Source organism: Vulpes lagopus, chromosome 4 (genome assembly GCF_018345385.1).
Source record: "Vulpes lagopus strain Blue_001 chromosome 4, ASM1834538v1, whole genome shotgun sequence".
Lineage (NCBI taxonomy): Eukaryota > Metazoa > Chordata > Mammalia > Carnivora > Canidae > Vulpes > Vulpes lagopus.
This window is the reverse complement of record NC_054827.1, coordinates 106,635,634-106,659,102: the sequence shown is the minus strand read 5'-3', so window position 1 is coordinate 106,659,102 and position 23,469 is coordinate 106,635,634. Positions and strand designations below refer to the sequence as shown.

General features: G+C 39.6%; 1 pseudogene; it reads left to right on the top strand.

Moving 5' to 3' along the window:
* The first annotated feature begins 3,323 nt into the window (after positions 1 to 3,323).
* LOC121489973 lies at positions 3,324 to 4,043 on the top strand (annotated as a pseudogene).
* The last annotated feature ends 19,426 nt before the right edge of the window (positions 4,044 to 23,469 follow it).

Here is a 23,469-nt window from a genome sequence, read left to right as displayed (position 1 = left end):
TACGTATATGCTTTCTGCCTCAGTCCTAGATAGCTTTGATTTACCGCTTACATGCTGTATAAATATTGATGACATTTATAAAATTCTGTGCAGTAGGGAATTATATTTAATATATTTTCCATTACATTTGTTGTTATTTTGCTGCCATGGTGAAGCCATCTTCTTGAAATTAAGTATCATAAAATATTCGAATCTATGTTGCAGCTGAGCAATTGAGATAGATATAATGGAATTAAGGAAGGATGGAGAATAAACCCACATGGGCGCCCATTAAGAAAACACCAGTTTCTTCGATAGAAAAAAGGACTTGATGCACAGCTTTGAGTTTTTGTTTAGCCGTTTCTCTTACCTCCTCAATCTTGGTTTCCACCAAGGATGGGAGTCACTAATTATTGCTTCCTGATAGAACAAAAGTCACAACCAGACATTAATTCAGCGATTGATGGAGTTCTGGATAAGTGATATGAGACCAGTAAGCCATGATTTCCCCTTTTGTTACTTAACGATGGTAAATTATTAGAATGTTTACAAAATTAGAGTAACAATCCCCTTTGGCATAATATGAACACCATCAAATTCACTGCTGGAGAAGAGAGGAGAAATTAACTACATGCTATGTCACACCTGTCATGTGCCACGCATGGTGCAGAACACCTTGACACCATTGTCTCCCTTCATCCTCACCACCATCTTGGGAACCAGGTATTCTTTCACCCTCTGTATAGAGAAAAGATATCAAGGGACTCTCCCAAAGTCTTACATCTTTGATTTGATCCCAGGTTCATCTGATCCCAAACTTCACGGCCTTTGCCAAAATTATTACTGAGCCATCAGTAAAAGAGGATGTGGGATATAGATTTTGGTTATCACAGACTTGCCCATCTGGCAGGGTATGGGGCAATTTGCTATTTGCAACCTCTTGTTTAGAGATAGTCCCACAATGACACAGCCTCTTGGAGTTATATGCACAGACTTTAATGTAAAACCGAATTGTCTCTTCTCATGAAGTAGCAGTTTCCTTTGGTGTCACCACAGGAATGTTGTCCTGGCGAGAGTGCTCCCAGTGGCCTTTTGGAAGGAACAGGGAATAGACACGCGGGAACTAGAGATGGACCCTCCACTTGGCAAACTGTACGTGCATCTGAAATCTTTGGTTAAAGAGCAAACTGATACTAATATGAAGCTCTGAAACACAAGGTCATTGTCTGGGGGAAATTATGCACATACTTACAGAGTTAAAAGTGGCTGAGGTTGAAATTCCACCCTCTTTCATAATTCCTGTATTTCTTTTTAAGACAGTTAAGAAGGGGAGGGCTTGGTTCCGTATCAGTGTTCAGGGCAGGGATTAGTTTGCAAAGTCAGTACAAATTCCCACTCACCTTTCTCCCCTTGCAAAGGTCCCTGAGTCTTGCTCAGCTTAAGATTTTTCAGCATGATGAAAATTCATCCCACTGGATGGACAGGTAATGCAACCCCTTTTCACAACAGACTTCTTTCTTTGGGACATTCTAGCCTGGCCATTCAGGTGCAGGAAGTATGTAGGGGCGGGCGGGTAGGATTTCAAGTTTCAGCCACTGCTTGGCTGTAATCCCTCCAGGTAGATATTTAATTAAGCTGAGAAAGTCAGTGTACCATTCATTAGGCAGCATGTCCTAGCATAAACCATTTAGTATCTGGGCCATAATGTAGCGAAAGTCTAAAATGAGTTTTAGGTTGGGGTGGAATGGCCTAAATGGAAAGTATACCCAGTGCTGAGTCAGCAAGTCCTTCTGATTGTCAGAAGTCTGGTGTTCAAAATTCCCTCAAAAAAGAACAAGTGGCTCCCATTCCAGGCATCAAATACTGTATCTGGATCACAGTCCCTAACTGAACCTGCCATTGAAATGTCACACACCCAGCCCATTTGCTAGTCAGAGCAGGTATGTGCCCCGCAGACACGGCCACCTCCGAAGAAGCCTTGCAAAGGCTTGGCTTACAGGATCTGAGTTGACTTGTACTGTGCGTGCGTGTTGAATAACGTTTGGAATCTGACTCATGCAAGAAAGAAAGGGTGCATTTGAAGAATTCTCTTTCGCAAGTTCTGGAAGATGATCTATAACGACAGCTTTATTCAGCATCCATCATGTGCAGCACACATCAGAGATGCAAATATCTTGTGTGCCAAGGGGCCCGGCCTTCATTGTGTCTACAGGCTAGTGGAGAGAGAAGTCTGAGCCCTGTAGTGGCTCTTTCACAGGGGAAGGTAGCTGGGGAGGATGTATGAGTGCTCTAGACCTTAATAACCTGACTTCAGGCTAGACAAATCTAGGTAGATTTGTGAATAGGATGGGATTCAAATCCTGCTTTGTAAAATGAGTGGGATTTAGTTAGGAAAAGAGAAAGCACCAGTAAAGCACAGACGTGGTGGGGAGGAAAGGAGCAGAATTTGCTGGAATGGTGAGTGGTTCTTGAAGAGTGGTAAAAGATGGGACTTCCCAGGGCCAGTTTGTAAATGACCTCCAATGGAAGACTATGGAGTGGAAGCCTTCTCCTGTTTATAATGGGTAGCCACTGGGTTTTCCTAGCAGGGGGTTAGAAGGTTGAGCCTGTAGTCATGTGCAGGATAGATTGAGGGCCTGGGATGGGGTGTTCAACATACAGACATCATTGACAGCTTAGAGATTGCCAGATACTTGGAAGGCAAAGAGGAATCACAGCAATCTCTGTCTAGGATTGCTCACAGAATGGTAAGAGAGGCCTGTGAACACAGTTCCACGATCATTTGCAGGGGCCCTAGAAGGAACAGAAGGAGGAGCTATTTAAGGGACCATTATAGCCCAGGTGGACTAGAGTTCTGACTTGAACAAAGCTGGGAAAACAGGGATCTGAAGGAGGGCCACTCACAAGTGTGACTCAAAATCAGAGCTGACATTTTGGCAGATCAGGAGCCGGAGGTCAAGGCTGAAGAGTGGCCAGAAGATCACTTGGGTGGAGCTGAACAGAACTGGTGCTTGAGGTTGCTGGACAACATCAGTGTGCTCCCAGGGAAAAGGCAGGAGGAACAGGGAAGGAGACCGGGGTGTGTGAGGGAAGTGACAACCACAGGAGCCACCATGGAGAGGGAGCTTGGGCAACAGAGTGTGCTCATTGACCCCTGTTACTCTTCTGGGTTCTGGCAGGGAGAGAAGTGCTCCCTCTCACTAGCTTCTCTGCCCCATTAAAGAGAACATGGGATAAACCAAAGGAAGCCGATACCTCCACAGGATTTTCTTTTCCTGCTTTCCACCGCTGCCTTCCAGGCTAAGCTCAAGCCAGTGGCCTTCCGGCCTAGCACAGCTTTCGCCATGGCCCTCAGCGATGCCGACGTGCAGAAGTAGATTAAGCATATGATGGCTTTTATTGAACAAGAAGCCAATGAAAAAAGCAGAGGAAATAGATGCAAAGGCAGAGGAAGAGTTCAACATTGAGAAAGGTCGTCTTGTGCAAACCCAAAGCCTGAAGATTATGGAATACTATGAGAAGAAAGAAAAGCAGATTGAGCAGCAGAAGAAAATTCAGATGTCTAATTTGATGAATCATGCAAGGCTCAAAGTCCTCAGAGCAAAAGATGACCTTATTGCAGACCTACTAAATGAAGCAAAACAGAGACTCAGCAAAGTGGTAAAAGATACAACCAAGTACCAAGTGCTGCTGGATGGACTGGTCTTCCAGGGTTTGCACCAATTGCTGGAGCCCCAGATGACTGTTTGTTGCAGGAAATAGGATTTCCCTCTGGTAAAGGCTGAAGTGCAAAAAGCGATTCCTATGTACAAAATTGCCACCAAAAAAGATGTTGATGTTCAAATTGATCAGGAATCCTATCTGCCTGAGGAAAGAGCTGGTGGAGTGGAGATCTATAATGGGGATCGTAAAATAAAGGTTTCCAATACTCTAGAAAGCCGGCTGGACCTCATAGCCCAGCAGATGATGCCAGAAGTACGGGGAGCCTTATTTGGTGCAAATGCCAACAGGAAGTTTTTGGACTAAACCTTTGGGAGAGGTAGAGTTCATCCACTGCTCTCCTGCTGTGGCATGGAAGTTTCTGATATTTGAAGAAACAAGATATCTGTGTGGCTTCCTCTTCCCTGTTCTCATAGTCTGTATTTGTCAGTGGATACTCTGTGTAGCTAATGCCCTTATCCTAATTGTTAACAATAGAGAGAAAGTTTCACTTCATATAATCAGGAAAGCTCCTTCTTAGTTTATCTAAAAGTAGCACAACTTTCTTTGGCTTCTGTAGTGTGAAGGTGGGGGTATCAGATGGTGGTCACAGGAGCTTCACCAAGTCTCCACTCTCCCTCCAGTCCTCTGCTTCCAGTTCTTGAGCCTAGAGGTGATGTGTACGGTGTTCTCTGACATGAAGTCTTTGCTCTTAGGCTTAAGGTGCATGGGGGCTGTGCATTCCTCCCAGCAGTAGTCGCTTCACCGCTAACCTGTTTGGGCCTAGAAGTGTTTCTCATCTGTAAATGTGATTTAAAACCTAAGCCATGAATATGTTTTATTTATTAAAACGAAAGGTTTACATGAAAAAAAAAAAAAAGAGAACATGGGTGGGGCACAGAGGTCACTGCCATCTGTCCAGAGCAACTTGGCCTTTGCCTTGTCTTCAGTCTAACACTTGCTTTTATATCCTGTTCCCTTCAGTACTCAGTTCAACACCACTTCCTCTGAAAAGCTCTTTATTTGCATGCCCACCTGCTACCCCCTCCCACCCCTACATGCCATCTTGCTTCACACCCACTGCCCAGCCCCCTCTTTATCACTCAGTAGCAGCCACATGACCTTGGTTTTCAATTCTGATCTCTCCTTACTGCCAAGATCTCTGTGAGCCTCAATTTCCTTATCCCCCCAAATGGAGATAAGCATATTTACATGGATAAAGTGGGAAAAATCTTGTGCAAATGCCTAATATATTATCTGGATCGTAATAGGTGCTCCCAAAGTATTAGCCACCCTTCTTGCTTTTTTCCATTAGACTCTCAAGAGCTAGGGAGGGAGTATACAAAAGGCACTTGAGCCTCGGTGTCCATGGAAAGATGAATGGATAAAGAAGATGTGGTCTATGTATACAATGGAATATTACTCAGCCATTAGAAACGACAAATACCCACCATTTGCTTCAATGTTGATGGAACTGGAGGGTATTATGCTGAGTGAAGTAAGTCAATCGGAGAAGGACAAACATTATATGGTCTCATTCACTTGGGGCATATAAAAATAGTGAAAGGGAAAAGGAGAGAAAATGAGTGGGAAATATCAGTGAGGGCGACAGAACGTGAGATACTCAACTCTGGGAATCGAACAAGGGGTAGTGGAAAGGGAGGTGGGTGGGGGGATGGGGTGACTGAGTGATGGGCACTGAGGGGAGCACTTGATGGGATGAGCACTGGGTGTTATGCTATATGTTGGCAAATCGAACCCCAATAAAAAATACAAAAAAATAAATAAAACATTTTAACTTAACACAAAAAAACCCCACAAAAAAACAAAAGGCACTTGAGCCTATTGAATTCATCCTCCTTCCTATCTCTATTAGAAATCCAACATTTTAAGGGCAAGGTCCTTTATTGCTCTTGCATGTAGACTCTTGCACATGGTGTTAATTAAATATTTGTTGAATAAATGAGAAAAGTACTAAGGAAGGCACAGGCTCTCCCAAGTGAGAACTAATTGTGATTTCACACTGTGTATTAGAGAGGAATCGAAACTCAGGACCCTCCACCTCTCCCAGAACAGGATCTGGGCACAGACCCTGCCTACTATCTCCAAATGGGGTCCTGCTTTTATATTTTAATGAAATGTCACAATGACATGAGGAACACAAGAGGAAGTCATTAATCAGACACATATGCCACTCCTTTGGAGCCTGTCAAACAGGTGCCTGAAAAATTATCTGTATATTTTCCACAGTGACAAAAACAACACATTCTAATCTCGTATGGAGTATTAAATCCCACCAGCAAAACAAATACCTCCTGACAGGTGATTGCTAGGTATTTCCCTGATGGCCCCTGGCACAGAAATCTCCCCTCAAACCAGTCTCTCAGGCCGAGGAAAGAAAGGTTGAATTAGCCAACCAGCTCCGTCCCCACACCATGCTGTGCGGCGTCTAAGCACGCCACACATAAAACACATAACATTCAATTGACCTTTTGCTTATCTATAAACACAGAATGAGCTGCGTGGACCCTGATGCACCAAGGAGTCATTTCAGGAGAATTTATTTTCTTTTTACTATCCATAAAAATAAATTGCTCTTCACAAAGAAGACACAAAAACCCCACTCTCTTTCTCCTAATAAGATTATTATGAAAGGGATGTTTTTCAGAGCAATAATAACTAGGTGGCACGGTGTCATTTTTTTTTTTTTTTTATCAAGCTCTGTTACCATATTCCGATTGTCTGGGGCTCCAGAGACCAGGCAGGCGGTAGGCTGGCCTTTCCTGCTGTTTTATTTTTGCTGATGTTGTGATGGGGTCAATCAAATGTTTTCTGATGTAGGTGAACTTTTCTTATCATTGCCCATGCCCTTCCCAAATTTTCCTCTTTATAGGGCAAAAGCTGAGGGCAAATGAGGAAGCAGCTTTAGAAAGGGAGCGCGTATGCTTGGGCAGAAATGGGCCAACACACACAAGCACACATGAGCACACGCAAACTCACACTCACATTGCGTACTGTTCCATGTACTGCTGGCCCCCCAAAGGGGGGCCACTGCCATCCTGATAAGAACAAATCTATGTCCTCAGGTTCAGTAATTCTCAATAACCTTTACTTTACTGTCTGTGATGCTCCGGGCAGCAGACCATGCCTCTTTGAAGAATGAAGTTAACTATGGTGTAGTTTGTGTCTACTTTGTGCTAGGATAGAATACTGATTGCTTCACCGAAAACCGCATCTTTAACGTTCATGATCAGTTGCCATCTGTTTTTGAAAGATGAGTTGAAGAGGTTTATACAACAATAGGAACTGAGCTAGGGTCTCACTGCTGATGATGAATAGAGTGGGAGAGTCGTGTCCTTCAGGCTTAGTGGGGACCAAAGTCCCTAGTGAAGAACAAGGTGAACGGGGAAGACCAGCAGGACCAGGACAGTGCTCTAGGTCCCTAAGACAAGTGGAGAACAGAGACTTGCATGAAGTAGGGCAGCTTTGACATACAATAATTTCAGTGAGGTCAAGATTCCAAAAGAAACATAAATGTCTTTTTATGGATAGGCTGATGGATATGGATAGGCTGTTGTGACCAGAGCCCTAGAACGCTAACAAAAGTCCAGGAACAAAATTAAATCTAAAAATGGGACTTTAAAAAAGAACTTGTGTTATTTTGGTTTATTTTTTACTATATATATATTTATTAATACTTACATATGTGTAAACTGTATGTTAGAAAAATACTTCTAAGCAAAGAAAAGCATATATAGTGGTACCTGGGTGGTTCATTGGTTAAGTGTCTGCCTTTGGCTCAGGATGTTAACCCTGGGGTCCTGGGATCGAGTGCTGTAACAGGCTTCCTGCAGGGAGCCTGCTCTTCCCTCTGCCTATGTCTCTGACTCTCTCTCTCTTTGTCTCTCATGAATCAATAAATAAAATCTTTAAAAAAGAGAGAAGCATATATAAAACTGACTCAAGATCTTACCACGTGTAGGTTAATAATCAATATTTTAAGGTATATCCCTATTGCATTAAATAGCTGGTTTTTGACTACACATAATGTATTTCTAATCTATTTAAGGTTTTTTTTTTTTAAATTAGAGTCAATTTTGGTAAATTATAATTTACTAAAATATTATTGGCATAAAATTGCTTAGAATATCTCATATGGTATTTTAAAAATATCTCTTATGCCTGTACTCACATCCTTGTTTTCTTCTTGTTATTGCATATTTGTGTGTGTGCGTGTGTGTGTGTGCACGTGCTATATGGTTTGGGTTTTGTTATTCTTGATTAACTGTTTCTCCAAGGAGCGCTGGTTCCTTATTTAGAGACCATAGTTGAAGAACAAGGTTTCTCTTTGCTAGTGGATTGGTTATGGTTTCCTAGGCCTTTCCAGTGAACTGAGCTAGGAAATGTTTTTAAGATTTAAAATACATCCTGGGTTCATACTGATGCTGCCAATTCAAATTTAGAACCACAAACATCTTTCTTAACCTCATCAGTATGTGAGTGTGTACACATCTGAAAATTTCATTTATCAAGGAAACCTGACATAATTTATCATCTGTTTTTTTCTTAAAAAACACCCACAATAGTCTCAAAATTACAGTATAAACACTACCACCAACAATGTTTTTAGAAAACACAAGATTTTTTTAAATCAGTTTTTCAGAAATATTTTCTTAGGTATGAATAGTCAAATAGTGAGATTAATCTCTGGGTGATTATATCACCAAATTGATACAAAATTTTGCTTTCATTATGTGTGATTATACAAAATATTCCATGGTTCCAAAGTCAAGTCTGCAAAACAGTGTATTCGAAGAAGTCTAATTTTTTTCTTCCTGTTCTTTCCTCCTATTTCTCTACCTCCCCAAAGGTAGTAACTTACTAATTTTTATCCTTTTATTATTGCATATTTAATACTAAAATATGTTTCTTGTTAATACAAAAGTGTGTATATGTGTTTTACATTTGCTGTAAAAATATAATTTATCAATTATGTTTATATAAGAAAATATGTGTGTGCATGTATCTTTTTATCAACCTTTTTAGAAAAATAATTTCAAACTGTAGCATTTTTGCTCATCTTGTTTTCCACCAACAATATATTCTAGAGGTTTTTCCCCACAAGGGTATAGAGATAGAGCCCATTCCTTTTCACAATGGCATATAACTTTATCTGTGACTTGTCATGGCTTATTGTCCCCTATTTAGGGACATTTGAGAAGTTTTCAGTCTTTCATTATTACAAATATGCTGCGCTGGATATCCGTTTATATATTTCTTTCCTTATTCTTGGCAGTGTATTTTTGGAATCTATTTTCACAATGGGGATGGCTAGGTCAAAGTGTTCATGTCTATACTATTTTACTAACAGCACTTTGCCAGACATACCAAATTCCCACAAATGGGGGTTATATTGCTTTGCATTCCTGTCAGCAGCATCAGAGTCCCTGTCTCCTCACAAATATGTCACAAAAAATATGCTGCCACACTTCTAAACTAGTGATGATTCCACTGATCAGGTGGGAAATGTATCTCAGTGGTATCTCATAGTTTTAATTTGTATTTCTTTCTTTCTTTCTTTCTTTCTTTCTTTCTTTCTTTCTTTCTTTCTTTCTTTCTTTCTTTTTTGTGATTGATGTTGAGCATCTTTCCATAGAATTCAGGGCTTGATCATATATCCATTTTTGTGTGAAACTTCTCTTTGTAGCCCCTCTCCATTTTCTTTTGTAGCCAAAATTTGTCATTGGTACAACCTGGTCTGCGTGGGTCATGTGTTGATATATAGACAAGGGATGGGCAGAGGAGGACTGAGTGAAGTATAAGAATGACTATGAGCATAAACAGTAAGACAAGGCAGCTTGAGCTATAACTGGAAAGAACTCCTCGCTGGACTCTAATGGTTTCTAACTCCTCATCTGAACACATAAGTCCATGAAGATCTGGTCTCTATTGCCCCCCTAACCTTATTTCTCTTTATAAAGTTTATTATCTTAAGCTCTAGAACCATTTATGGAGTGGCTGTTAAAAATGTGGGCACCACTGGGAGCTCTCCGGGGTGGTAGATACAGTCTATATCTTGAGTGATTGGTGGTTATTAGTGGTGTTTATATTTTCCAAAACTCATTGAATGGTCCGCTGAGAACGTATGCATGTTATTGCATGTGAATTTTATCTAATACCTAGTCATGTCCAGGCCCTTTCCTACTGTGTCAGAATTTCTGGATGGATATACCGGGAACCTGCACTTCTAGCAAATTTCACAGGAGGTGATTTGCATAGTAATGTTTGAGAATGTTTCACTGCTTGTATTTCCTTGTAGTGTCAAGGTGTTTGGGTTCTTATGCCTGCTCATTCTACTTTTTGCTGGACTGCCCCTGAGCACAGGAAGAATGGCCATGCATCCTCAAGGCAGATTTCAGCTATCATGACATCTGCTCTCTCCTCTTCTTGGGTTCAGCTATCATGACATCTGGCTCTCTCCTCCTCTTCTTGTGGGCCCTACCTTCCTTTGACTTCTGTGTGTACAAAATTATGATACTTCCATAGATATCTCCATATTTCATTATGTATATATGTATATACACACACAATGGACTGAATGTTTATGCCCCTCCCAAATTCACATGTAGAAATCATTACCCCCAATGTGATAGTATTTGGAGGTGGTCTTTGGGAGGAAATGACATCGTAAGATTCAGCCCTCATCAAAGTGTTAATGCCTTTATCAAAGGGATCTCAGAGAACTTGCTCCTTCTTCTGTCATCATATGAAGATGCAACAAGAAGATGGCCATCTGCAATCTGCAAACCAGAAGAGGACCTTGACCACACTAGAACCCTGATTTTGGTCTTCCAGTCTCCAGAACTGTGAAAAATACTTTTCTCATTTATAAGCCACCTGATCTATGCTAATTTGTTATAACAGCCTCACCTGAGAACACATTGGTATATTTATCTGTGACTATGGTGAAGGAACAGTGGAAGAAGAGGCTAAGGGTAAGGGTTAAGTGTTTATTTTTGAAGGTCATACATATCAGACTAAAAACTTGGTGGTTTTAAAAAGATTTTATTTATTTATTCATGAGAGACACAGAGAGAGAGAGAGAGAGTCAGAGACATAGGCAAAGGGAAAAGCAGGCTCCCCACAGGGAGCCTGATGCTGGACTCGATCCCAGGACTCTGGGATCATGACCTGATCCAAAGGCAGATGCTCAACCACTGAACGATCCAGGTACTCCCAAAAGTTGTTTTTTAATCCATTAGCTAGCATTTGAAGAGTGCTTGTTTTATAGGAACTGTGCTAGCATATTGTAGCTTTCATCACACTGCTTTTCTATGTAGTGAGTAATATTTTATTTTAAAGATGAAAATTTGAGACTTAGAGAGGTCAAGCCCCTTGTTCAAAGCCACTGAGCTTCAGGTCAAACCTGGTTTCATTGACTTCAAAGCAAGCATTCTTAAATGCTATGTGAGTGCCTCTGAACTTGTTACAGGACATGGACGCTTTTCATCACGGACGCTTTTCATCACGGACACTTTTCATCAGAGAAGTGAGGATGTTTTGGAATCTTTGAGGGGATACCCAGTAAGTAAAATCCCACTTTTATATGCAGGTTCTATGCAAATTAGAAAAATAAAACAGAGAAGGCATATTGGATATTTAAAAATTACCTTTCTAGTTATGGCTTCATTGGAGAATATAGCTTGTATAAGAAACAGGTGGCTGCTAATCAGCAGAATTGGCTGGACTTGACAGTCCTCGCAGAGCTGGAGCAGGGCAGGTGCCCCCTGCAGAGGTGGAGCAAGCTTCAGAGGGTTTCTGAAAAAAGTAGCTCACTTCCTAAGAAAGAAGATCTCGATAGAGCCCAACAAGCCTAGGTAGTCTTTCCAAAGGTACAAAATTATCCAAGTCATTCCACACGCCCAGAGAGATGCCCTCCCTAAGGAGGGCAGAGAAAGCCTGAGATGTTAGCAACTCCCATTCTTCCTGGAAATCAAGATAAACCAGAAGAAAAATGGTCTCTCTTCCCCCCAGGGGACACAATCAGAGGTGTCGAGGCATCCTAGAGCCAAAAAAAAAGGAAAGATGTTGGAGACTTACATCCACCAGACTTGGCAACTTTGTGGGTGTTGGGGGCAAGAAGAAGCACTCCCAATTCATGTTTGTGTGACCACAAATGTGAACTGCTACGTGCAGCTGATAGCTAGGAGAACCATGCTCTGGAAAGGAAATGATGAGTTTCATTTTCGTAATTAGCCACAACCTTAGAAAGAAGTAATGTCTACTCCTTTATGACTTTGAGTGTTCATGATGGGATAAAGGAAACTTCAGCAAGTTTGTAAGTTTGCATTACTTCCAGAATACATCAAAGTAAGTATAGCCATTGGACCAATACCAATATTAAAATGTTTAAATTTTAAAATTAATATTCATAGTATCTCAATCTTTCCTTGGCATGTATCACTTAACCTTTCCCTGGATTCTACACATGCAATCTCCTTGAAAGCGAAAGGGAGTCTTCCTTTATAACATTTTCTTTTTGTTCCTGGGTCTTCAGTTACCTGTGTTAACATCCTCTCTTTCTGTTTTGAGTAGCCTGAATCTCCTTTGCTTTGCAGATTAATAAATTAAAAACTATTTTATTATGCACTCACAACATTTCTGATACTAAATGTATGGGTATTTTTCCCCTACACCAAATAATTCTCTAATGCTCTGTGACACCTGCTAGGTGTATTACAGTTCAGTTCAATTCAGATGCCATCTTCTTGGAGTTATAGGCTCACAGATTATGGGCTCAGTCACCCAAAACTGCTTTCCCTTGAGATGCCAATTGCAAATCCCATGTGATCACCTGTGATTCTGACCAACTGGCTATAAAGCAGGGTTCCCACAAACCTCCTCCTGAACTTTTGATAATTTGCTATAATGGCTCACAAAACACAGGGAAACATTTTCTTCTGTTTACCACTTTATTATAAAGGATATTATAAAAGATACAGATGAATATCTTGAGACACTATGGAGAAGTTCAGACGGGTCCTGAGTACAGAAGCTTCTGTCCCTGTGGAGTTGGGATACACGCCCCTCACAGTACATGGATGTGTTCACCAGTGCAGAAGTTCTACAAACCCTGTGGTTTGGGGATATTTATGGAGGCCTCATTCTGTAAGCGTGACTGATTAATAATTCAATGTCCAGCCCATTTACTTTCCCTGGGGGGTGGGAGGTGGGGCTGAACATTCCAAGCTTCTCATCATGGCTTGGTCTTTCTGCTGACCAGTACCCAGTACCAGTATGCCTGCTGACCAATAAGGCATCCAGAGTTGCCTTATTTGAACACATACTCTCATCCCTTAGGAAATTCCAAGGGGTTTAGGAGTTCTGTGTCAGGAACTGGGGTCAAAGACTAATGTTAGAACAAAGACATTCCACCACTCCTATCGCTCTGGAAGTTACAAGGGATTTAGAAGCTCTGTGCCAGGAACCAGGGGCAGGGACCAAATATGTATCTCCTATTATGTCACATTTAACAGACCTAAAGTTCGCCAACCTAACTGCATTTAGATGGTATGTTAGATGGTATGTTTTCCTGGCTTATTTATTGCAAACATATTTAAGATGAAACTATTATGCAAAACAAGTTAACCAATTATAAGTGTTAAATATCAAAAATTTTAGGCATTGATTCAATAGCTTATTTAAACATTAAGCATATGTTTGAACACCTTGACTTTGTTTTTATGCAATATTGATCCTTGTCCATTCATGGAAGGAGTCAATAGAGCATATAGCATACATTGGCTTTGGGGTCACATAGGCCAAGGTTCAAGTCCTACTTATGCTGGTAACCATCAGCATGATCTTAAACAAAGGTCTTTTTTAAAAAGACAAGATAGAGCTGTCCCATGCTGGTAAAATAATGCATGCAACAATATTTCTTATTATTGCTTCTAGCCCCTAATAATGTAAGTGGTAATAGTATTCTATTAAAGAGGGTGCTTTTAAAAAATATTTTATTTATTTATTCATGAGAGACACGGAGAGAAGGCAGAGACATCACAGAGGGAGAAGCAGGATCCTCTCAGGAGCCCAATGTGTGACTGGATCCCAGAATCTCTTTGGTCCTGAGCCAAAGGCAAACACTCAACCACTGAGCCCCCCAGGCATCCCAGGAGGGTGCTTTTTAAGATGATTTTTAATTTAGTTTCTTCAAAGTATAAAAGCAGTTGTGGTATAAACACACACCTGTGGGATACGTGAAGTCAAGTAGGCACATATGTGAGGAGTTCACTTGTTGTTGAACATTTGCCCTGATTCAACTTGCTTCAAGCATTGTGTATCATCACACCTAAGTGTATATATACAAATATATATCATATATATATATATATGAATGACTATTTTGGAGATATATATATATACACAAATATATATATTTGTATATATACAAATATGTATATTTGTATATATAAAAGTATATATATTGTATATAAAAGTGTATATATATTGTATATATTGTATATAAAAGTGTATATATTTGTATATATAAAAGTGTATATATACAAATATATATCATATATATATGAATGACTATTCATATATATATGTGAATGACTATTCATATATATATATGTGAATGACTATTCATATATATATATATATGAATGACTATTTTGGAGAATGACTATTTTGGAGATGTATATATATATATATATATATATATATATATATACTAATGACTATCATATATATATATATATGAATGACTATTTTGGAGATTTGGACTTCCCCAAAGTTGCCCTTTTTTAATTCAACTACCAGATTTTCATCCTGTCACACTTGAAGGATTTAACTTAACATCACTTCTACCTGTGAGACTCCCTCCTTAACTGCCTACATTTCAGTTTATGCTCCTCTCTTGTCTGTTTCCACTAATCCAACTACATTGTATTCCAATGTCCTGGTTTTATAATCAGTTTCTCACTATCAGGACAAGATCTGAATCATTCATTGCTATTTCTCTAGATTCTGGCAGAGATCCTGACAGCAACTCCTAGAATACTTTCTGAATGAATAGATGATATGTGGTTTCAGTTTCTCTACTTGAAAATAATATTTTTGAAATAATTCCTGGGAGGACAGTAATAACACCCCCAAACAAAAATAATTTATGAAGCATTTTACTTAATAAAAGTACTAATATAATTTTGAATCAATCATCCAATTGATAACATAGTCATCATTTTGTGATACATTTTACAAGATGCATTCTCTTACCCATCATCTCTTTTAATATGAAAAGTAATGGTTTGATGTATTGCTTGTTATTTAAATTTGTCATTTTTAAATGGCCAAGACATATACTAAGCTTCACAAGAGTAACACTGCTGTTCTCTTGACCAACATGTATACAATAAACTCTGATATAAAGCAGCCATGAAGATAATATTAAGTATGTCACATTCACCTGTTAGAGCCCAGTGAAAGGAGAGATTCAAGAAAAACTTCACGGATTATTCTGGATCATCAAAGTGATAGCATTTTATTTCGTGCTGGAAATATAAAGATAAATAAAACATGGTCTGTTCTTGAGGATAGGACTTTCCAGAGGGTAACAGAAATATGCAAACAAGGGTATGCTGTATCATAGGTGTGGAACTGGAAGCTCAGTCAACTCACCAAGAGAAGGCAGGGACATCTTAGGGCTACCTGGATAGATAACCAGATGTTCCCCACACAGAGATACAGGCATGGCCAATACAGGGCCTATTCTGAGATTATACAGGCTCGTGGGGTGGAATGGCTGGCAAGGAGCAGGAAATGTATCTGCCACAGAAGACAGGACCAGATCATGGCATATTCAGCTAAGGGACTAGAGAAGGATGAGCGCATTCAGATTCGATGGGAACATTGTGATTTCAATTTGGGATTTGTCAAGAGTGAGATGCCTTGGCACCAGGAGATGTGTACTTGGGGTTAAAAGTCTGCAGTTCCTGAGAGGAGTGAGCTTCATGGCAGGGCTCTAGCAGAAAGAATGAGGACTTTCCAGACTCCTTCACCAGGGTAAGGAAGTGAGCATTTGAAGAACCACAAGTGTGAGCAGTAGAGGTGCCCAATCCACCAGGTGAGTCAAGTCTGAAAAATCCATGGGCACCATCTTGAAGGATCTTGGTTACCAGACTTGAAAGTTAACAGCCCAAACTAACAACCTTGAATAACTCTGGATTCATTATTAGTCAGTAAATTTTTTTATGTTATTCAATAAATTTTAAAAATCTTACTTGAGAGGCTGCTGGGTGGCTCAGGGGTTAAGCATCTGCCTTTGGCTCAGGTCATGATCCCAGGGTCCTGGGATCGAGTTCCACATTGGGCTCCCCACAGGGAGGCTGCTTCTCCCTCTGCTTATGTCTCTGCCTCTATGTGTCTTTCATGAATAAATAAATGAAAATCTTTAAAAAGAAAAATATTACTTGATTTATCTTATAGAATTTATAAAAGTGAACAAAGACCTAATGCTTTCTAAGCCAAAGTCAAGTAAAGATAAAGGACAATGTGGGATGTGACAGAGAGAGAGAGAGAGAGAGAGAGAGAGAGGAAGAAAGAAAGAGAGACAGAGGAAGAGAGAGAAGAGAGAGAGAGGTGTTCAGGGATTTCCTGACCCCAGTAGATAAAAAGCAGAGAAGGACACCATCTTCAAAAGCAAGAAGCCATATTCACTTATTCTTGCAAAGAGCAAGAACTCTGCCAAACCTAGGAGGAAAAAAGAAATTATTGCCTACCAAGAACCCTGACATATAGTAAAAATAAGAATGATAGATAATATAAGGAAAAAGATTATTTAAAAAAATAATTTAAAAAAACTCTGATCAATTAGGAGCAATGTTCCTTAATTTTTTTCAAATAAGAATGCCCTCTGTGTCATCAGATTCACAGCATATTTTTTCCTCAGTTATTAGGTTTTATTTCTTTTTCTGTAATTAATCAGTGTGAGGCTTCTATAAGCCACATGTGATGCTTTAATCTAGCCTCTGAGTGTGTCTCTGGGGTTCTTCTCACATTTCATATTGAGGCTCAATTTGCATTTTGAGGAAACTACTCAGGCACTTTGGAAAAATCAGAGTGCCAGTGGGTAAATGAAGACACAATGTGCTCTGCAGCCAGCCATGCTTCTCAGCAAGCCCACTCACTGACACCGTTCCCCAGCACAGGCCACAGGCCTTCTCAGCGTGGCTCTCAGTGAATGACCATGGTACCACGTGGAGGACTTGCTGACCAGGGCTGGCATGCTGGCATGTTTTTTATTAAAGTCGTATTTTATAAAGCATGTGAATGTAGCACTACAGAAAGAAAACCAACCAGGGGCCCCAGCATTTTGTGGTGTTTTGCATAGTGCAATGAGGAAATTAATTGCCCCCTCTAAAGCTGCAAGACACCCCATGAAGTGAACCTCCAGGACGTGCAGGCTCTGCCTGAAGGCCCCCAGCCACGCACTCCACATCTGGTTCCTTTTAAAGTGGTTTGCGCCTGTTAGTGTGGGATGAGTGAACGGAGACCATGCTTTACTGAAATACTAGAGCGCCAAGGTGCCTCTCTTTTGACCAGTTATCAACAGGTCTTTAGTACAAGAGGGGCAACCAGGAAATTGAGTTAATATTTATTACTCAATCCCATAACTCGTATGACCTTTTGCACAAGTACGACTCCAACTGCAAAGCCAAGTCCCTGGAGAATCAAAATTCAGCATTGAATTGGTGTGACCATGACTATGATTTGTGTATTTATACTTGGGATATATATATATGGCCTAATATATGTCAGAGCTAAAACTCAACTGGCAATCGGTGTACACAGTAGGAAAGAATAACTTGCAAATTCACACATGTGGTTTTGATTAAAATTTCTATTTCAAAACATAATTGTTTCCTTAAATACTGGCCACAATGACTTAATGTGCTTATTAGCAGCCATAACTTTTTTGGTCCTTATGCTTTTTTTCTATAAATATATTTGAAAATATGAAATCTTGACTATTAAGCAGCCAACATTTTGGAGAGCTAACACTGCCAATCAATGTATGAGAATTTATTTACAATAAATTTGAATAATAGACATGTAAGTCAAACCAAACATGAATTTGTTTTTTAATATAGAGAAATATTAGCATTAAAAAGTTTATGTTATAATTAATTTATTTAGACAGATTTCAAATAATTGGAAAAATAAATTTCTAATGCCTACAAAGCAATAATGAAGGAAATAGCATTTTATAAATTGTATAAGGTGGTACAATCTTTGTGTTGATGCAGGATGACTTGGCAATATGTTTCAAACACTTTATCACTTTTAAGTGAATACTCTTAGCAATTCTATTTCTAGAAAGTGAGTGTAAAAAATAATATAGTGGGAAGAAAGTTTCAGATATGTGAGAATTAATGACCACCTGATCTATTACACTAAAAATTTGAGTACAACATAAATGTACCCCAGTATGAATTTTCTAAAAAGAATATTTATATTCCATATATATCAGTATATATATATCATTATATTATTATATATATTAGCATATGTATTTATAGTTTTTTAAAAAATGATTCTAGGTTCTCTAAAACTATGTATGCAATACCTTTTTAGTTGGAAAAATAGGCTTTCCAGGATGCCTAGGTGGCTCAGCGATTGAGAGTCTGCCTTTGGCTTGGGGCATGATCCCGGAGTTCCAGGACTGAGTCCCACATTGGGCTCCCTGCATGGAGCCTGCTTCTCCTTCTGCCTGTGTCTCTGCTTCTCTCTCTCTCTGTGTCTCTCATGAATGAATACATAAAATATAAAAAAATAAAAATAGGCTTTCCATTATAAAAATAGTCTATTGTAAAATTATTTTAGCTATTTTAGACAATGAATAATCCGTGGGATCCTATTTCCCACTCATTCAAGAAATACTTGAGCTTCTACCTGTATATTGTCAAAGGAAGACTCAGACAGAAGTCAATATAAGGGAGTCATACTCCAGAAGGAATGGCTCAATAAACTGCAAGCAGAAATTAAAAGGAGGGACACCTGGGTGGCTCAGTGGTTGAGCATCTGCCTTCAGCCCAGGGCGTGATCCCAGAGTCCCACATTGGGCTCCCCCGCAGGAAGATTGCTTCTCCCTCTGCCTATGTCTTTGCCTCTCTCTCTCTGTGTCTCTCATGAATAAATAAATAAAATCTCAAAAAAAAAAAAAAAAGAAATTAAAAGAAAAAAAAAAGACAAACATACCATGGTTTCCAAGTTATATTTATCTGTGCTCGGCCAAAAACAAACAAACAAACAAAAAACACACAAGTAAAACAAACAAAAAAACCCCCAGTTTTCTCACTCAATTATCTTATTTGAAAATGTCAAGACCTATCTTCAGACATCAGCAGAGCAGCCATCAGCAACAAAAGTGCTTTTGTAACAGTGTTCAGATTTACAGGAAATAGTGAAAGTTTTATTATTTAGGATCCAAACCAAGTCTGGGTGACTCTGCTATGTTTGGTTTATCTCAGGTACAAAATACATTTTTTGTCTACCTGTGGTTTATGAATTTCTTAGTCATATTGAAAGTGGTAAAGCCTCACTTTTTTTTCCCCGTACAGTTTCTTCTTACAGTCAATTTCCTGCCATCAAGATGTGGATTTGACCACAAAACTTACTTAGAAATTTTCTGATTTTGCATCATTTTATTTGACATCGTGGTTTTTAAACAATTTTTAAAATATAGGAATAACAAAATGGTAATTAGTACTTACATACTTTTTTGTGTCATGAACGAAACTAGGGATATATAGTCTTACACTTAAAAGTTAATTTCTGTCTGAAAGTTTAAGAAGACGCTAGAGTTTTAATTTGCTTTTATGTGTTGGAACTATTTTACTGTTTGTAATGGCTTTATTGAGATTAGGAACGAAGAACCATTTCATTGACCCCCTTTAGGCTGGAACTGCATATCTATAGGTGCAGGGATGTCCTTATTCTCTGGGATGTCCATATTTGCTAATTTTCCTAGCCTGCCAGGGAATGGCACTATTCGTGAAGAGATTTTTATAAGCTTGGGGCTAGTATTAGTCTATTTTTCCTGGGAGTACTTCGTAGATATAATTGCCACATGAGAGCATGTTTCTATTCCTTAATAGTGAGCAAGCCTGACTTGCTTAAATGGGATCTGGGGCTGGTTTATATTTACAAATTACATGTATCCAATTATATTCTGATGGGAAAAAGGATAAGTAATTATAGGTTGGACTGTATCTCAATGGAACCTCCAAGAATCACTGTAAAAGGAAGCTTCAGAGTCAGAAATACTAAGAAAGCTTATTTTCAATGTGTGCAAGAGAGTAAGACTTTGGAAAGACTGGGATCTTCCATTGCCAAATAAAAATACAAATATTTAGAGGTAAAAAATTTCATTCTCAAGGTTATTTTATTTATATTAGTTTGTTCATGGTCAAAAAAGAGCAACTAATTTATATGATAACTGAGTTTGGGTGAATGGGACATTGCCAAGGGTTTCTTATTTGGGGGGAACAGAACCAATAATGGTGACTCTGTTATTTTTAGTTTATTTCAGTGCTCTCAGAAAGCAAAGTGGTTTTGGGTTTTTGTTTTTGTTTTTTCTTGATTGTGGTATGTGAAAGATTTAGTGACATTAGAACCAGGGAAGGGCATCATTTTTCCCCCTAAAACATAAAATGATTGCCCTGAATCCCTTAGAGCAAAAATATTATATGTATCTTAATATGGTGTGTAGATTTTAAACATACAATCATGTACACTGTTCTTTATTTGCTCAGCAGGGAACATTTTTCCATCTCAGTACTGACTGTAATCACCTAAAATACACTACTGAGAAGCAGAAAGGTGCCTTTCAAACCTCCTAGGATTTACTCAGAGCTAACCGGGCAGCCCAGGTAAACTGCTTAAACAATAAGTTCAGTTCCTGCTCCGTTTTGAGAAAACTCGCCTAAAGAATGGTGCTTCCATTTTATTTTTGTTTCCTGTGTTGCTAGAAACCAATAAATAAAATCTTGCTGCAGTGGAGAGAGGCATGTGTGTGAATGGACAGTTGGGCTTCCCCACAATGTGGAGAAACCCTGGGTCAGCCCTGCCCATGGCTCCTTACTCAGGGCACAGATCTTGGCTTGCCCTGTCTGTTACACAAGAGGTGAAGAACTCTCTCTGATTCATGCCTATGACTCTCCAGTATAGCCACATTGACAAAGTTAGATCATTTATTATATCTAAATATACATCTCTTTAAATTTTAGTCATTTTAGAATTTGGGAAGAAATGTAAACTTTCACCTGAATATTTTGCCTTGAACACATCACAATTGTTTTTCTTTTTTCTTTTTTTCTTTTCTTTTCTTTTCTTTTCGTTTCTTTTTTTTCTTTTCTTTTCTTTCTTTTCTTTTCTTTTTTCTTTTCTTTTCTTTTTCTTTTCTCTCTTCTCTTCTCTTCTCTTCTTCTTCTCTTCTTTTCTTTTTTTTTAAGATTTCATTTATTTGAGAAAGAGGGAGAATGAGAGAGAGCAAGAGAGCACAAGCTGGGGAGGGGGAAAGGCAGAGAGAGAGGATGACAAGTAGACTCCCCGCTGAGTGCAGAGTCTCATAGGAGGCTCCATCCCAGGACCCAGATATCATGACTTGAACTGAAACCAAGAGTCAAAAGCTTAACATACTGATCCACCCAGGTGCCTGCCAAAATTATTTTTTGTAATGAAACAATGTCTACTTTGAAAAAAAAATTCCAGGTATTTTTTCATTTGCCCTTTGAATTTTGCTCCCCCAGGGAAAATTATTAATTTTCTTGTAAACTGAGTGGCCCAAATAGAGACCTGGAGAGGAATTTTGAAGTGTCTCTGTCATCTTATCTTAATTCCTTATTTAAGTGAATAGGAAAGATTATTTATACTGGGGATCAGCCTTTGGTCAGTCTCCTTTCTGATCACATGACACTCCAGAATATGGTATGTCATTAAGAACACATCTTATCAGGGCACCTGAGTGGTTCCGTGGTTGAGTGTCTATCTTTGGCTCAGGTCGTGATCCCGGCCAGGATCCTGGGATCAAGTCCTGCAGCAGGATCCCTGGGGGGAGCCTACCCCTCCCTCTATGTCTCTGCCTCTCTCTCTTTATATCTCTCATGAATAAATAAATAAAATATATATATTTTTAAGAACACATCGTATCATGACTAGAGAAACTTCCATACTGGCAATTGCATGCCCCTCTTGAATTTGCTAGTCCCTCTCCTAGGTGTGTTCTGTGCTCCTTCTCAGGCATCTGAATCAAAGCTGACATAAAGCTTTCTCTCCCAAAGTATCTGACTGCTCTGCCCAAGCCTGGCTCCCTTTTTTAAAACTCATTTGAGGGGATCCCTGGGTGGCGCAGCAGTTTGGTGCCTGCCTTTGGCCCAGGGTGCGATCCTGGAGACCCGGGATCGAGTCCCACGTCGGGCTCCCGGTGCATGGAGCCTGCTTCTCCCTCTGCCTGTGTCTCTGCCTCTCTCTCTCTCTCTCTGTGTGACTATCATAAATAATAAGTAAGTAAGTAAATAAATAAATAAATAAATAAATAAAACTCATTTGAGCTTCCACTTAACATTTAAATTGTGTACTGTGCAAGGCACAGGAGAATACATACGAAAATCAAACTGATGTCTCTGACTTCCTAAAGCTCATGGTATAGGAAACAAGAAAACCTGAAATTTTCTTTCTTTCTTTTTTTTTTTTTGTAAAGATTTTACTTATTTATTCACGAGAGACACACATACAGAGAGAGGCAGAGACACAGGCAGAAGAAGAAGCAGGCTCCACGCAGGGAGCCCGATGTGGGACTCAATCCCAGGTCCCCAGGATCACACCCTGGGCCAAAGGCAGGCACTAAACTGCTGGGCTATCGGGGCTGCCCGAAAACTTGAAATTTGAATCAAGTGTTATAGACAGGAAGTGGGAGTCTCAATTTACACAAGGAAGCTTAGATATTTTTAAAGAAATCCATTTCTTTCATTCCTGCATCACAGCTGAGACGTTGATGCTGATTTTGGGAAGGCCACTTGAAGAAAAAGGATATAAAATGACAAGCACAAAATGAAACAAAGCCTTGGTGAGACCCTGCACTAGTGAGGCCCTGAGGGATATACCTCATTGGCTTCCTGATAAATCCTCGTCTTCCTGAGCTTGAGCTTTGACTGGAGCCCTCGGCATACCTATTGAAGACAAGTTGGTCTACCATGTCCTGATTCTTTTTGACCGATAGACTGATTCTTCAGCAAATTAAAATATTATTAACACGTCTACTGTCCAGTTCTGGGTTTGGTCACTTTTAATACATATTCAATTTCAAGATTCCCTCTGACTGTTTTCCTGACTTTTCCCTCAGAATTACCAAAATTCCTGGATATCAGAAAACAGACTTCTGGTCCTCCTAGCCTCCAACTGAGGTGGGGTTTTTTTTTTTGGCGGGGGGTTGTGTTTTTTTTTCAAGATTTTATTTATTTATTCATGAGAGACACAGAGAGAGAAAGAGAGAGAGAGAGAGAGAGAGAGAGAGAGGCAAAGACATAGGCAGAGGGAGAAGCAGGCTCCATGCAAGGAGCCTGATGTGGGACTTGATCCTGGGACTCCAGGATCATGCCCTGAGCTGAAGGCAGATGCTTAACGGCTGAGCCACCCAGGTGTCCCATTAGTGTGTGTGTGCGTGTATGTGTGTGTGTTTAAGATTTTATTTATTTATTTGACAGAGAGAGGGAGAGAGAGCACAAGCAG